The 12141-nt window shown below is 42.6% G+C and overlaps 1 pseudogene; it reads right to left on the bottom strand.

Moving 5' to 3' along the window:
- Positions 1-1707: 1707 nt before the first annotated feature.
- The window catches only part of LOC111174521 (leucine-rich repeat-containing protein 59-like), a 184453-nt pseudogene continuing 174019 nt past the window's right edge, over positions 1708-12141 (bottom strand).

Below are 12141 nucleotides of genomic sequence, written 5' to 3'. Positions count from 1 at the left end.
ACATGCTCCCGCCTTCCTGCCATCCACTGAAGCTGCCACAACCAGCCAAGGAACAGGGGTCTGTTCTGTATTCTCTTAATCTCGTTTTACGTACTATGTGTTTAGTTTCAATAAAGCATTTGTACCAATGGCTCTGGAGCTTGGAGGAAGACTAAGTGATTCTGAGTAACGTGTGGGCCTACGCAGCAGAGCTCTCCCTGAGGAAGAAAAGAATAGGTCTTTTCGGGCTTCCCTGGTGGCGCAGTGGTTCAGAGTCCGCCTGCCGATGCAGGGGAAAACGGGTTCATGCCCCGGTCCGGGAAGATCCCACATGACGCGGAGCGGCTGGGCCCGTGAGCCATGGCCGCTGAGCCTGCGCGTCCGGAGCCTGTGCTCCGCAATGGGAGAGGCCACAACAGTGAGAGGCCCGCGTACCGCAAAAAAAAAAAAAAAAAGAAAGAAAGAATAGGTCTTTTCTTCCACTATCAGGAGAGTCCCGAGTGTCAGTCCTGTCCATGGGCCACTAGTACTAAAAGGCTGGAATCCATTCTGTCTCTGAGCATGACAGGTCCTTGCTCTCCCTGGGGAGAGGCAAGGAGCTTTCAGTCAGGAGTCTCCTGTGAAGGAGCACCATGACGGCCATTTCTGATCCCTTCATCCAGCTGTTGTGAAAAGAGGCAAAGGAGGCCACAGAGCAAGAAAATGCTGAGTCTGGCAGACAAGAGAATGGACAGTTCTGCCCTCATTTGTGCTAGTCGTTAATGTACCACTTTTAAACTCCATGATGCTACTTATTTCCCTTCATTGTGTAGGTGTAGTTGCGTCTAGAATGAATTCTAAACCAAAGTCTCTTACGAAGCTTTAGTTTTCGGGTTGCCTATGAGGTATTTAGTCACACCAATTATGTAACAGAGTTGTCACAGACAACGTGGCTTTGCAAGGGTCCACCTTCTTGTTTACTGGCAATCAGGGAATGAATGCTCTCAAATTGATGCAAGGAGCCTGGACTGTCCCCATTTTATAGAAGCCACATAAATTGCCTCAGGACTCTACAAGAGCTGCCCAAGACCGTCATGGCTATAAGATTTCTATCTGTGGGTCATGAATCTGTTTCCCATGAAAGATTCTATATTCCAGCCAAGAGACACTCAATCCTGGTGTAAATTTTGTTCTCTCAAGACATTATAAAGGAGGCAAAATGATGGAAAGAAGGGATACCAGGGTGGGAACCCAGTTCTGCCTCAAACTAGCTGGGAGACCGGAGGCAAGTCCTGGAAGGCCTCAGTTTCCCTGTCTACAAGTGTTACATTGGACTGGATGGTCTGGAAGTCCTGTCACAGACTGAGATTTTGTAGGACTGTTAAAATATCTGAATGTCTGAGGTCCTTAAAAAATAGGTATGCCCTTCGCCCCCCCCCCAATTTAGACTAGATTTGCTGAGTATGGTGTTCCCCTAGTCCCCAATAACACACTGCCTCCTGATCTGCCCTGGCTCCCCAGGGAGGAATGAAAGAAAGGGTTTGTGACATACAAAAGTATAAATGTAGTGACAACTGACCGTTAGTAGAAATGAGTCTTGCCTTTACACAGCTCTCTATAACAACTAGGAATGGCTATGCTTTTTCCTCTCCCCACCCCAAGCCTACTCTTTTAAGCATGCAGGGGTATTCCCCACCTCCTATTTCTCCTTATTCCATCAGGGGACCCTGACGAAGGAACAAAGGAGTCTTACACAGAGGAGGTCTCAAGTACGAAACGGCAGCCACGTGATGATGGCAGGTAGGTCTGACACTAAAAAGAGGTTGTGTCCAGCAGAACCCAATTCCATAGGAGTCCAAGCTCCAAGGCTAGGCGGCAGCAGGCGTGGAGGACAAGCTCCCTGCTGAGAATCGGTCTGCAGGACCCACCGGAGGATGCCGTGGCTGCGCAGCGCCGGAGCGCGTTGTCGTAGATGGTGTTCACACTGGTGCAGACGGGCTGCTGCTGCAGCTCCGTCACCCGACAAGCAACGAGCCCGCCAGCCACACGCAACAGCAGCGGCAGCAGCAGCCCCAGCACAGCCCAGGATCGAGTGTGGCTCCCGCGTGGTCTCCCGGGGCCGAGAGCCGGACTTAGATTTCGGGGCTTGATCTGTTTCCTTCTTAGGTTCCTTCTGCTCCTGGTTGGCTGCTTTGAGGGCGTCCTACTCCTTTCTCCGGCGCTCCTTCTCTTCCGCCTTCTCCCGCTTCCGCAGTTCCGCTCCGGAGCCTCCTTAGCTCGCTGCTTGGCCTCCCACGACTTCTCGGCCTCGCGGTCTATTTCCAGCTGCCGCTGCCCCTCTCGCTCCTGATCGAGCTGCACCGCCTTCGTGTGCTCTTACACCCTGTTGGCGCACTGCTCACGCTGCTTCTCGTCCAAGCAAGACAGGATCCAGGGGGTTATCGTTCAGGCCCAGCCACTTCAGACTCCTGAGCTGAGCAAAGCTGACAGGCAGGGTGACCAGCCTGCTGTTGAGGAGGTCCAGGTGCCGGAGGTTGACCAGGAGGCCGAAACCCGCTGGCAGCTGCCGCAGTTTGTTCTTACTCATGTCCAGCTTCACCAGGTGTGCGAGGCCATGGAAATCCGACGGAAGGGTAGTCAGTTTATTGCAGGACGGATCCAGTATGGTGGCCTTTGGGGGGAGTGGGGGGCAGCCAACTCCTTGACCGGGACCTCATTCAGGTCGCTGAGGCTCAGGGCCAGCTTGTTGCTGTCCAGCTCGTCGCGGAGGTTCCCGCCCTTGGTGACGCCGGCTGAACGGGCCCTCGACGGGCAAGGGAAGGGGTGAGAAGCCGCTCGGTGGCTCGGCAGACTCGCACCCAACCGACAATGCCTGCATCCCCTGCCACCTATCTGCCCCCCGGTTGGCACTCTGAGCCCCACGCCCCGTTCCCACCGGTGCAGCCGCGACAACGACGAGGAAGTAACTCATCCCACCAAAGTCATTCAACTAAAATGTTCAGTCACCATGTGCACCTAGGTTTTTCTTTTTTTTTAACAGTTTTTAGAGATGTAATTCACACACCATACAAGTCACTCATTTACAGCCACTATGGAGAACAGTATGGAAGTTCCTTAAAAAACTAAAAATAGAACTACCGTATGACCCAGCAATCCCACTGCTGGGCATATACCCTGAGAAAACCATAATTCAAAAAGAGTCATGTACCACAATGTTCATTGCAGCTCTATTTACAATAGCCAGGACATGGAAGCAACCTAAGTGTCCATCATCAGATGAATGGATAAAGAAGATGCGGCACATATGTACAATGGAATATTACTCAACCATAAAAAGGAACGGAACTGGGTCACTTGTAGAGACATGGATGAACCTAGAGATTGTCATACAGAGTGAAGTAAGTCAGAAAGAGAAAAACAAATATCGTATATTAACGCATATATGTGGAATCTGAAAAAACTGGTATGGGTAATCTTATTTACAAAGCAGAAATAGAGGCATAGATGTAGAGAACAAATGTATGGATACCATGGGGGAAGGGGGTAATGGGATGAATTGGGAGATTGGGATTGACGTGTATACACTATTGATACTATGTATAAAATAGCTAACTAATGAGAACCTACTGTATAGCACAGGGAACTCTACTCAATACTCTGTAATGACTATATGGGAATAGAATCTAAAGAAGGAGTGGATATATGTATATGTAGAGCTGATTCACTTTGCTGTACAGTACAAACTGATACAACATTGTAAAGCAACTATACTCCAATTTAAAAAAAAGTGTATGATTCTGTGGCTTCTGGTATATTTACAGTTGTGCAATCATCACCACAATCAGTTTTAGAATGTTTTTACCACCCCAGAAAGAAACCCTGTACCCCTTGGCTGCCAGCTCCCAATTCCTCCGTCCCTCCAGCTCTAGGCAACCATTAATCTGCTGTCTCCATGTATTTGTCTGTTCTGAACATTTCATATAATGGAAGCATACAGTATGTGGCATTTGTGACTATTTCCTTCAATCAGTGTAAGATTTTTAAGGTTCATTCATGTTGTAGCATGTATCAATACCTCATTTATTTTCATGGCAGAATAACATTTTATTGTACAGATATGTCCCATTCTGTCTATCCATTCATCAGTTAGTGGACATTGTTCTGTTTCCACCTTTTGGCTGCTATGAAGAATGCTACTATGAATGTACAAGATTTTGTGTAGACACATGGTTTCATTTCTCTTCGTTCTATACCCAGAAGTGAAAATGCTGGATTCTATGGTAACTCTATGGTTAAGCTTTTGAAAACTGCCAGACAATTTTCTAAAGTGGCTGAATCATTTTTCATTCCCACCAGCAGTGTAGGAGAGTTCCAATTTCTCCACTTCCTCACCTACACTTGTTATTATCTGACTTTTTGATGATAGCCATCCTAGTAGGTATGAAACAGTATCTCATTTTGGTTCCTATTTGCATTTCCCTGATGGCTAATCCTAGGCTTTCTTTGAAGTGCATCTTAAAATCTTTGTTACAGTTATTCAATTCAGTGTTAAAATCCTTGCTCTTAAAGCAATTCAAAAATCAATGAGAAAAAGGAGTGAATGTAAGCTGATAAGAATGTGTGTGCATATACCTATGCACATGTGTGTACCTCTTGCATGCATACATTTATTTACATGTAAACATGTATGTCTCAGAACTATGAAAGTGTGGGCTCTCAAGTCAAGTTGCCTGAGGTCAAATCCAGGCACTGCTACATAGTACCTGAATGACCTGGAGTAAGTTGATTAATCGCTCTAAGTTCATTTTTTCTATCTATAAGTAGGGACAATAAAAACAGCATACATAATTTGCTTAGTATAGTGCTTCCAGATAGTTGATTTATAAATATTAGCTCAATATTTCTGTATTCATTGACTCTTTTACAATTAGGAGGCGTTTCATGTACTACGCAATTTTAAAAAATCAATGAGGTTTACATTTTATCTTTGCACATACTTGTTTCTAAATATTTCTAGTCCATATTTTGGTTTAGCCTTTAATAGATTCCCTGTCGTGGATCAGTGTTCCGCCTTACCTAATTTCTTACCCTCCCCTTCAAAATACAATTATAAATTCCCCATACAAAAAGAAAATAATAAGAAATATCTTTATTGCAAAATAGCACCATCAGTTCTCATAGTAAAATGCATCCCATGTTGATACAGTTCTAAGAGAGGTCCCAAGGCAACCAAAAGAGGAAGAGGAAGCCCTCAGGGCTGGTGAGAGCATGTGCCCTTGAAGGGCAATAGAACTTTCCTTCCTTTCTCCTCCAAAGCCTCATGATTTAGTCCTTATACTCCCCACTCGTCAAACCAGGGGAGCAGTGGAAATAAGCAGCACAAATGACCAAATCATGCCCCTTATTTCCATGTAGAAGCAGGTGCATTTTCCTCAGGATAAGTGGTGCGATGACACTGATCCACTCTGACAGGCCAGCTGATCTAAAATTACTCAGCACACAGCCCCTGGCTGGGGAAGCTTCTCCCAAGAGCTTATTCTGAAACTCTTCAATCCCCCAGGTGCTAATTAAAAGTTACTGGATAATATTTGCAAAGCTCAATGGCCCTAGTTACAGCAATTATCAGTTACTAGATGTTAGTGCCGGGGGTGCCACCTGATGATTGGCTTTTCTATTCGAGAGGATTGTCCCTCTTCCCCCACCCATGATTCTTTCCCTCCACTTCTTCAAGAATCCAAATGGGCTAAATGTTTCAAACGGCTTGAGAGGAGGAAAAAAATCGTCATCCTACACTTAAAATAATTCTTTTTTCCTTGGACCACTAGGCACTGAGGGATCAGGGTTTTAAACACAAGGATCCCACTGTGGAAGTGAGGGGCTAAACTGGAGGTTCACCTCTGAGCCACCATCAAGGTGTACTCCTGGCTCATCCATCTGCCCTGGTGATTGCATCAGCAGGTAGACCAAAGGCCCTGACCAAGGCCCGCTAATCTTATCAGGTTATTGCAAATGACTGCTCTTGAAATGGGAGACAGTTTGTCTAAACAAAGGAGAACTGACCAATTTATGGAGTTGGCACTAAAGGAGCCGTAGGACAAGGACTCAGCCTGGTTACCATGCTCTGGCCCCCGCTTCTGCAGACCACACGAGGAGACAAGTATTGCAATGACACACAGAGGCATTTCCTGGGTTTAACTGAGTTCAAATTGCGCTTGATGGCCTTCATTAAGCAGATGAACTGTGACAAAAAATAATATGGTCCAGGTACTCTCTAAATAAATGACCTTAAAATTAATAGTCAAACTTCTTTACTTTCTAATTCAGGAAAGACGTCAGATCCAAGACCAGTTTAACTCAACCCCATGATCTGGGGGCACCAGCGGCTTTTGCTCTTTGCTCATATACCAATGGCAACTTTTTACTAAGACACAGTGTTCTCAATTGTTTCTGTGTTTGTTTATTTGTTTCCAGAAGAACACTTTTCCAGAGTTCTCTTCCAAGAGAACTAATATTTGTGGAACATCTACTATTTGCCAGACATTAATGCTCGGCACGTTAAACAACCACATACAGCGTTCTTTGTCTTGGCCCAACTATAATGTCAGCTCTTCCCTTTCCCTTTTAAATAAATCTATTTTCAGAAGCAGAGGAAAAGATGATGGCCCAAATTTTTGATAGTCAGGGATATGTGTAAAAGACATATAAAACAGTGGAAGAAAGACCAAACTTTGTGAGAGAAAATCCAAGGTTATTATAAAACTCTTCCCCTTTCAATACCTCTGGCCTTCTCCAAGGCATTGAACATTCTGAGCCTAGAGGCACCTCACTGGGTCAAGATTAGACACTGCATGTGAAGGAGCTCAGAGAGAGGTGAGATGCTGCATAAAGTAGGAAGACTCTTACTCTAATCAGGAGGTCAATAGAAGTGAAATATTCAAGATCCTCACAAACACTGGCAGTGCTCATAGAGATCAAACCAAAAGGTTACTGAGTTAAAAAGGCACGGCTGTGTATATCCCGCAGCAAATGGCGACCATCAATAGTTAAAGCTGTTTCTGGTCCTGGTTGCATAAGGTTTTCTTCAGAACCAAGCAGGTTTAAAACTAACTTGCAGCAACAATTAATATTCTAGACCATTCTATTTCTTTCATTGTACAATATCATAAAGAAACAAACTTTGCATCCTTTTGAAGTTTTATAGGAAATACATTGGGGTAAGGAAGAGAATGTAAGTTTGTTGTACAGTATATATAAGCATTCTCCTCCCTAAGCCCCCAATAAATTTCCTATAAAGTTTTGAAAGGATGAAACATGTCTAGCAAATGTTTTTTAAAAGGCTTGGGGTCAAACATACTTGATTTGTCACTAGGTTAAAATAATTTTTGTATGTCCAATCTATTAAACCAAATAATGAAAAAGATGTACAAAGCAATTCATCTGCACTGTTTCCCTGGGCTAACTTGTTGGCAAAGCAATTTGCATGAACATTACTATCCTCAACCAGAAAACATTCAGTAAGTGTCAGATATTCGCTGGGAACTTCTTGGTACTGACTGATCTACAAATCATTTCAAATACACGGATACCTGAAGGATGGGAGGAAGGGACTTTAGCCAGGAAAAAGGGTGAGGAGGAACCTTTCAGGAAAAGAAAGTAGCACATGCCCGTGGGAAGGAGAAACCGTGGCTGGAATAGAGTGAAGGGTGGGTGAGGTAGGCGGAGGTTAGATCACGCAGGACCTCAAGGTCCTAGGAGGAAACACAACTTATTCAGATGGTTTAATAATGAGATTTTAACAATAGGGATACTTTCAGATGTGTAGGCAGTATTTCAGGAGTCAGCACCCAGAGAAAGCATAACAGGAAGCTCTCACCATCCCTAGGACAAGAAAGAAGAAGAGAAGTATTGGAGTCTGGTGGGAGCTGGAGCTGTGGAGGTGAGGTTACCCACACCTGCTGGCAGAGAAGAAAGGCAGAAACAGGGAAGCAGCAGGAAATACTTCCAAACCCTCCGTCTCTCCTCATGCTCTGCCAGTGCATCCCATCCGGTGTCTTTCTTGGGACATAGAGAAATTAGGGGAGGAAAAGATGGCAAACAGAGAATAACCAGCACACCAGACTTTTTATTTCATCCTAAGAAAAATGGGAAGCCTTTGAAAAAGCTTAATCTAGGGAGTGAAGTGGTGAAAACAGCATTCAAATGCACATTTTCTTCCATACTGATAATCGCTAGGCAAAAAGACAGAGGGGGGGAGGGGAGGGAAAGAGAGGGAGGGAGAAAGGAAGAAAGAAGTGTGAGATGTTGCAGGTTTGTTACAAGTTTAAAAACAAATAGGAAGAGACTATCAAAACTAAAGGCAAATTTGGATACTCCAGGAACAGCCACAAGTTGACACTATGAAAATCTGTGGGTGATTCGTAGGACTTACTTAGAGAATGGCAATGAACTCAGTGAAAGATCATGCTGAAGATGAGAGATTTCATTTATGTTCTCTTTTTCTGAGGAGTTAGTATTGCAAGTTTGCATCAAAGGATTTTGCTAGAGCTCAGATGTTTCCTGTTTTTGTGAACTTGCAATAAGAGTTACAAAAGCTATTCTTTGGGGGAGCTTTATTTTTCTTCATTGGGTAGTGTTGAAAGCAAAAAAGATGAACTCTTTAAAACCACTTAGGTTCCATGGATATAGGTTGATTTCCTGCTATAGTTAATTTTTATTAACTTATTTCCCTAAAACAATTGGGATCTAAAAGCATTTTGAGGAAAACTCTAGACCTTTTAGTAAAAAAGATAGAAAGAAGGAACGAAAGAAAGAAGGAAGGAAGGAAGGAAGGAAAGGAAGGAAAGGAAGGAAGGAAGGAAGGAAGGAAGGAAGAAAGAAAGAAAGAAAGAAAGGAAAGAAAGAAAGAAAGAAAGAAAGAAAGAATATATAGCATGCATATTCTATAAATGAAGGAACCATGAAGAACCCAGTAAGTTTTCTAAATCAGATATCTTGCTACGTGTCCTCTGTCATCTAGGGAGATTTTTAACATTGTAAATTCCCAAGGGCCCCTGAAAACCAACTGAAATGAAATCCCTGAGTAAGACCTGGGGTTTTGCATTTAAAAGAAAATGTCCTCTCTGTGATTCTGACATGCAGCTATCTTTGGCAATCACCATAGATATAATTTAAGGTCCAAACCATGTTTATTTTAAAATTCCAGATAATTAAAATGCTGGTGATGTTAGTCTAATGAGTTTCCAGGTCCTTCCACTTATATCATTCTATTACTCTTGTTCCTCAGTTTCAAATTTAAATGCATGAAGATGGATTCAAACTTCTAAAATTCCTAGAATTGACTTGACCTCAATGGATTGTTTCCATGTTGTACAATGCCAGTGTGCACTTGTGGTAATGGGCTTTTTAAAATAACATATAATACATGATTTTAACTGTGTTTAAATTTTGGTTTTTCATTATGAATATATTTTAAGTGGTTTCTGACCTTCTCTGAGTACCTAGACTCAGGGTGGATACACTGAGATGGCTTAAGAAATAAAATGATTATTATTTACATACCACAGAAAATTACTGGTCTAGTGCTTTACTTCAGAGCTACTGGCAATCTTCTCTGGTGAAGGCTCCAATGGAACGTCAATCATTGTCAATAATCAGTATCCTGAAATCAACCAAAATCCTGTTCTTCAACATGGTTATTTTCTTAAAACTTCTTTCCTGGAATCAAATACTCATCTGTGTCCTGTGTTTTTTGGAAGAGGTTTTGTGTAAGAAGACCTGCTTGACTCATTCTGAAGGATTTCTCTGATTTGTATTCTAGCTCATTCTTTATTATACAGTTGGCTCACTCTCTCTCTCTCTCTCCTTTTTTTTTTTTTTTTGGCTAACCAAGGACCAAAGATTCAATACTCAACTTGGAATACAAATCAATTTCTGGAAATCTCATGCTTACCTTCCTACACCTGTCCTCTCACTATAGCAACACCAGAAGTAGACACAAACCATCATCATGTGTTTCTGTATAAACTACTTCTGAGGTTTTTATTCTACAGTTTATACCCCTGCAACAGTATGATTTTCATTGCAAAGCAGAGTGGACTGATCACAAACAACCACTTCCACCCTAGTCCAAAATCATTTGAAATGAAACCAAAGCTGTCTAAAATATTTTATGTTATTGGAAAACAAAAAAATTTGGTGAATTTCTGAAGAACAGAAAACCAATAGGAATGAAAGAGGAACTGAAAACTACATACAATTGTAATGAAAATACACAGAGTAAATAAATGGTGTTGAGATCAGAGTAGGTTAGGAGGACACTGGGGGTCAAAGGATATAAGGAATGATAATGGAGCTTTAGGTAACTATCAACTCAAGCTGTCACCTTGTACAAATATCTTGAGAGGATACAGTAACTGAGTTTGCTTCCAAAAGGTATCAGCGAATAGAGCACTAAAACCAGAGGATTCCAGGCAGCTTGAAGGCACAGAGAGAGATGAAGGGGGTGCTTTCAAAACCAAATTATAGGTTGCCGTCACACCATGTTCTTCAGTATTCATATCTCTCCAAAGACAAGCTTCTTTAGTCAAAACATGCATCCATAAGCAAGTAAGTAGGAAATGGTTCTGAAAATATGAGCAGATAAACTAAGAACCAGAAGATATCTGAGGAAAACCAAAACTATTAAAGAATGAACTCCAGGGCTTCCCTGGTGGCGCAGTGGTTGGGAGTCCGCCTGCCGATGCAGGGGACGCGGGTTCGTGCCCCGGTCTGGGGGGATCCCACTTGCCGCGGGGCGCCTGGGCCCGTGGGCCATGGCCGCTGGGCCTGCGCGTCCGGAGCCTGTGCTCCGCGGCGGGAGGGGCCATGGCGGTGAGGGGCCCGCGTGCCGCAGAAACAAACAAACAAACAAAAAAGAATGAACTCCAATTCAGTAAGTAGAAAACTAACATATGGAAAAATATTTAATGGAGCAAGCTAAGACTATAATGAGATTATGTGGATTTGTTTACCATTTCTATAAAACTAAAGGGTATTTATGAAAAAATCTGGAGCACTTGTTAAGAAAAGTAGGTTCAAAAGGTGAGATGAATAGCAAAATGAATTAGGCTGAAGAGTCAATTAGTCAGCTTAGACAATCATGCCAAAGGACTCACAGAACATGGTGTGAAAGGAAAAAATGATGGAAGATGCAATGAAATAAAGAGTTGCAGAGAAAAGATCTATTAGACCCAAAATCTATTCAATAGAATCATTGGGAAAAGGAAAGCTAGATAACAGAGAAAAATATATAATCAATGAAATAATAAAAGATTTAACAGAGCAGAAGAAAAGACCTAAAGGTATCAATCTGGAGAATGAACACAAATCTACAACTAAACACATCAAATTCCACAAGCCAAGGCTAAAAAATAACACTCCTAAATTATTCCAAAGAGAAAGAACAGCTTCCCTACAAAAGAAAAAGAATCATATGAACATCAGGCTTCTCCTTGACCACAATGCATACTTAAAGACAATAAAACAAAAAAAAATGGCAAATTTCTAATAAAAAAACTCCATTTTAAATATAATTGATTTTTACCTATTTTGAAAAGTTATAAGTAACTTCACTATCCACCAATGTATTAATAATAAGTGATGCTGAATAAATATTATGAAATACTACTATATGACTTGATAAGGGGACAGCAATTAGCACTTGCAACAACTTTTCTCAATATGATCCTCAATTCCAAAGGCAGTGGCGGTACGATTGAGAAGCTGAGCAGAGCGTTCAATAGACTCACAGGGCTAAGACCCAAAAATGGCACCCAGGGCCTGCCAAGCAGGAGGGTCCTTGTAAATACCCAAACTTTTGAGGGGCACAGCAAGCAACATTAAACCAGAAACAGTCTGGCCCTAACAGGAAACAAAGTCCAGGTTCAAACAATTCTAAACCCTTTGGGGTTGACGTGACCTGGGACTGTTAGTGCCCTTAGAATAACAGCCAATAGAAGCAAAGGGAAGGCTCACTGGAGAAAGAAAAGGGGTGGGATAGGGAAGGTGGGAGGGAGGCTCAAGAGGGAGGGGATACAGGGATATAGGTATACATACAGCCGATTCACTTTGTTGTACAGCAGAAACTAACACAGCATTGTAAAGCAATTAGACTCCAATAAAGATTTTTAAAAAATCATCCCAAGC

Source organism: Delphinapterus leucas, chromosome 6 (assembly GCF_059928025.1).
Source record: "Delphinapterus leucas isolate spDelLeu-1000000601 "Yukka" chromosome 6, BTC_Dleu_Yukka2, whole genome shotgun sequence".
Lineage (NCBI taxonomy): Eukaryota > Metazoa > Chordata > Mammalia > Artiodactyla > Monodontidae > Delphinapterus > Delphinapterus leucas.
Note: the sequence above shows the minus strand (reverse complement) of the source record. Positions and strands in the feature narration are given on the sequence as shown.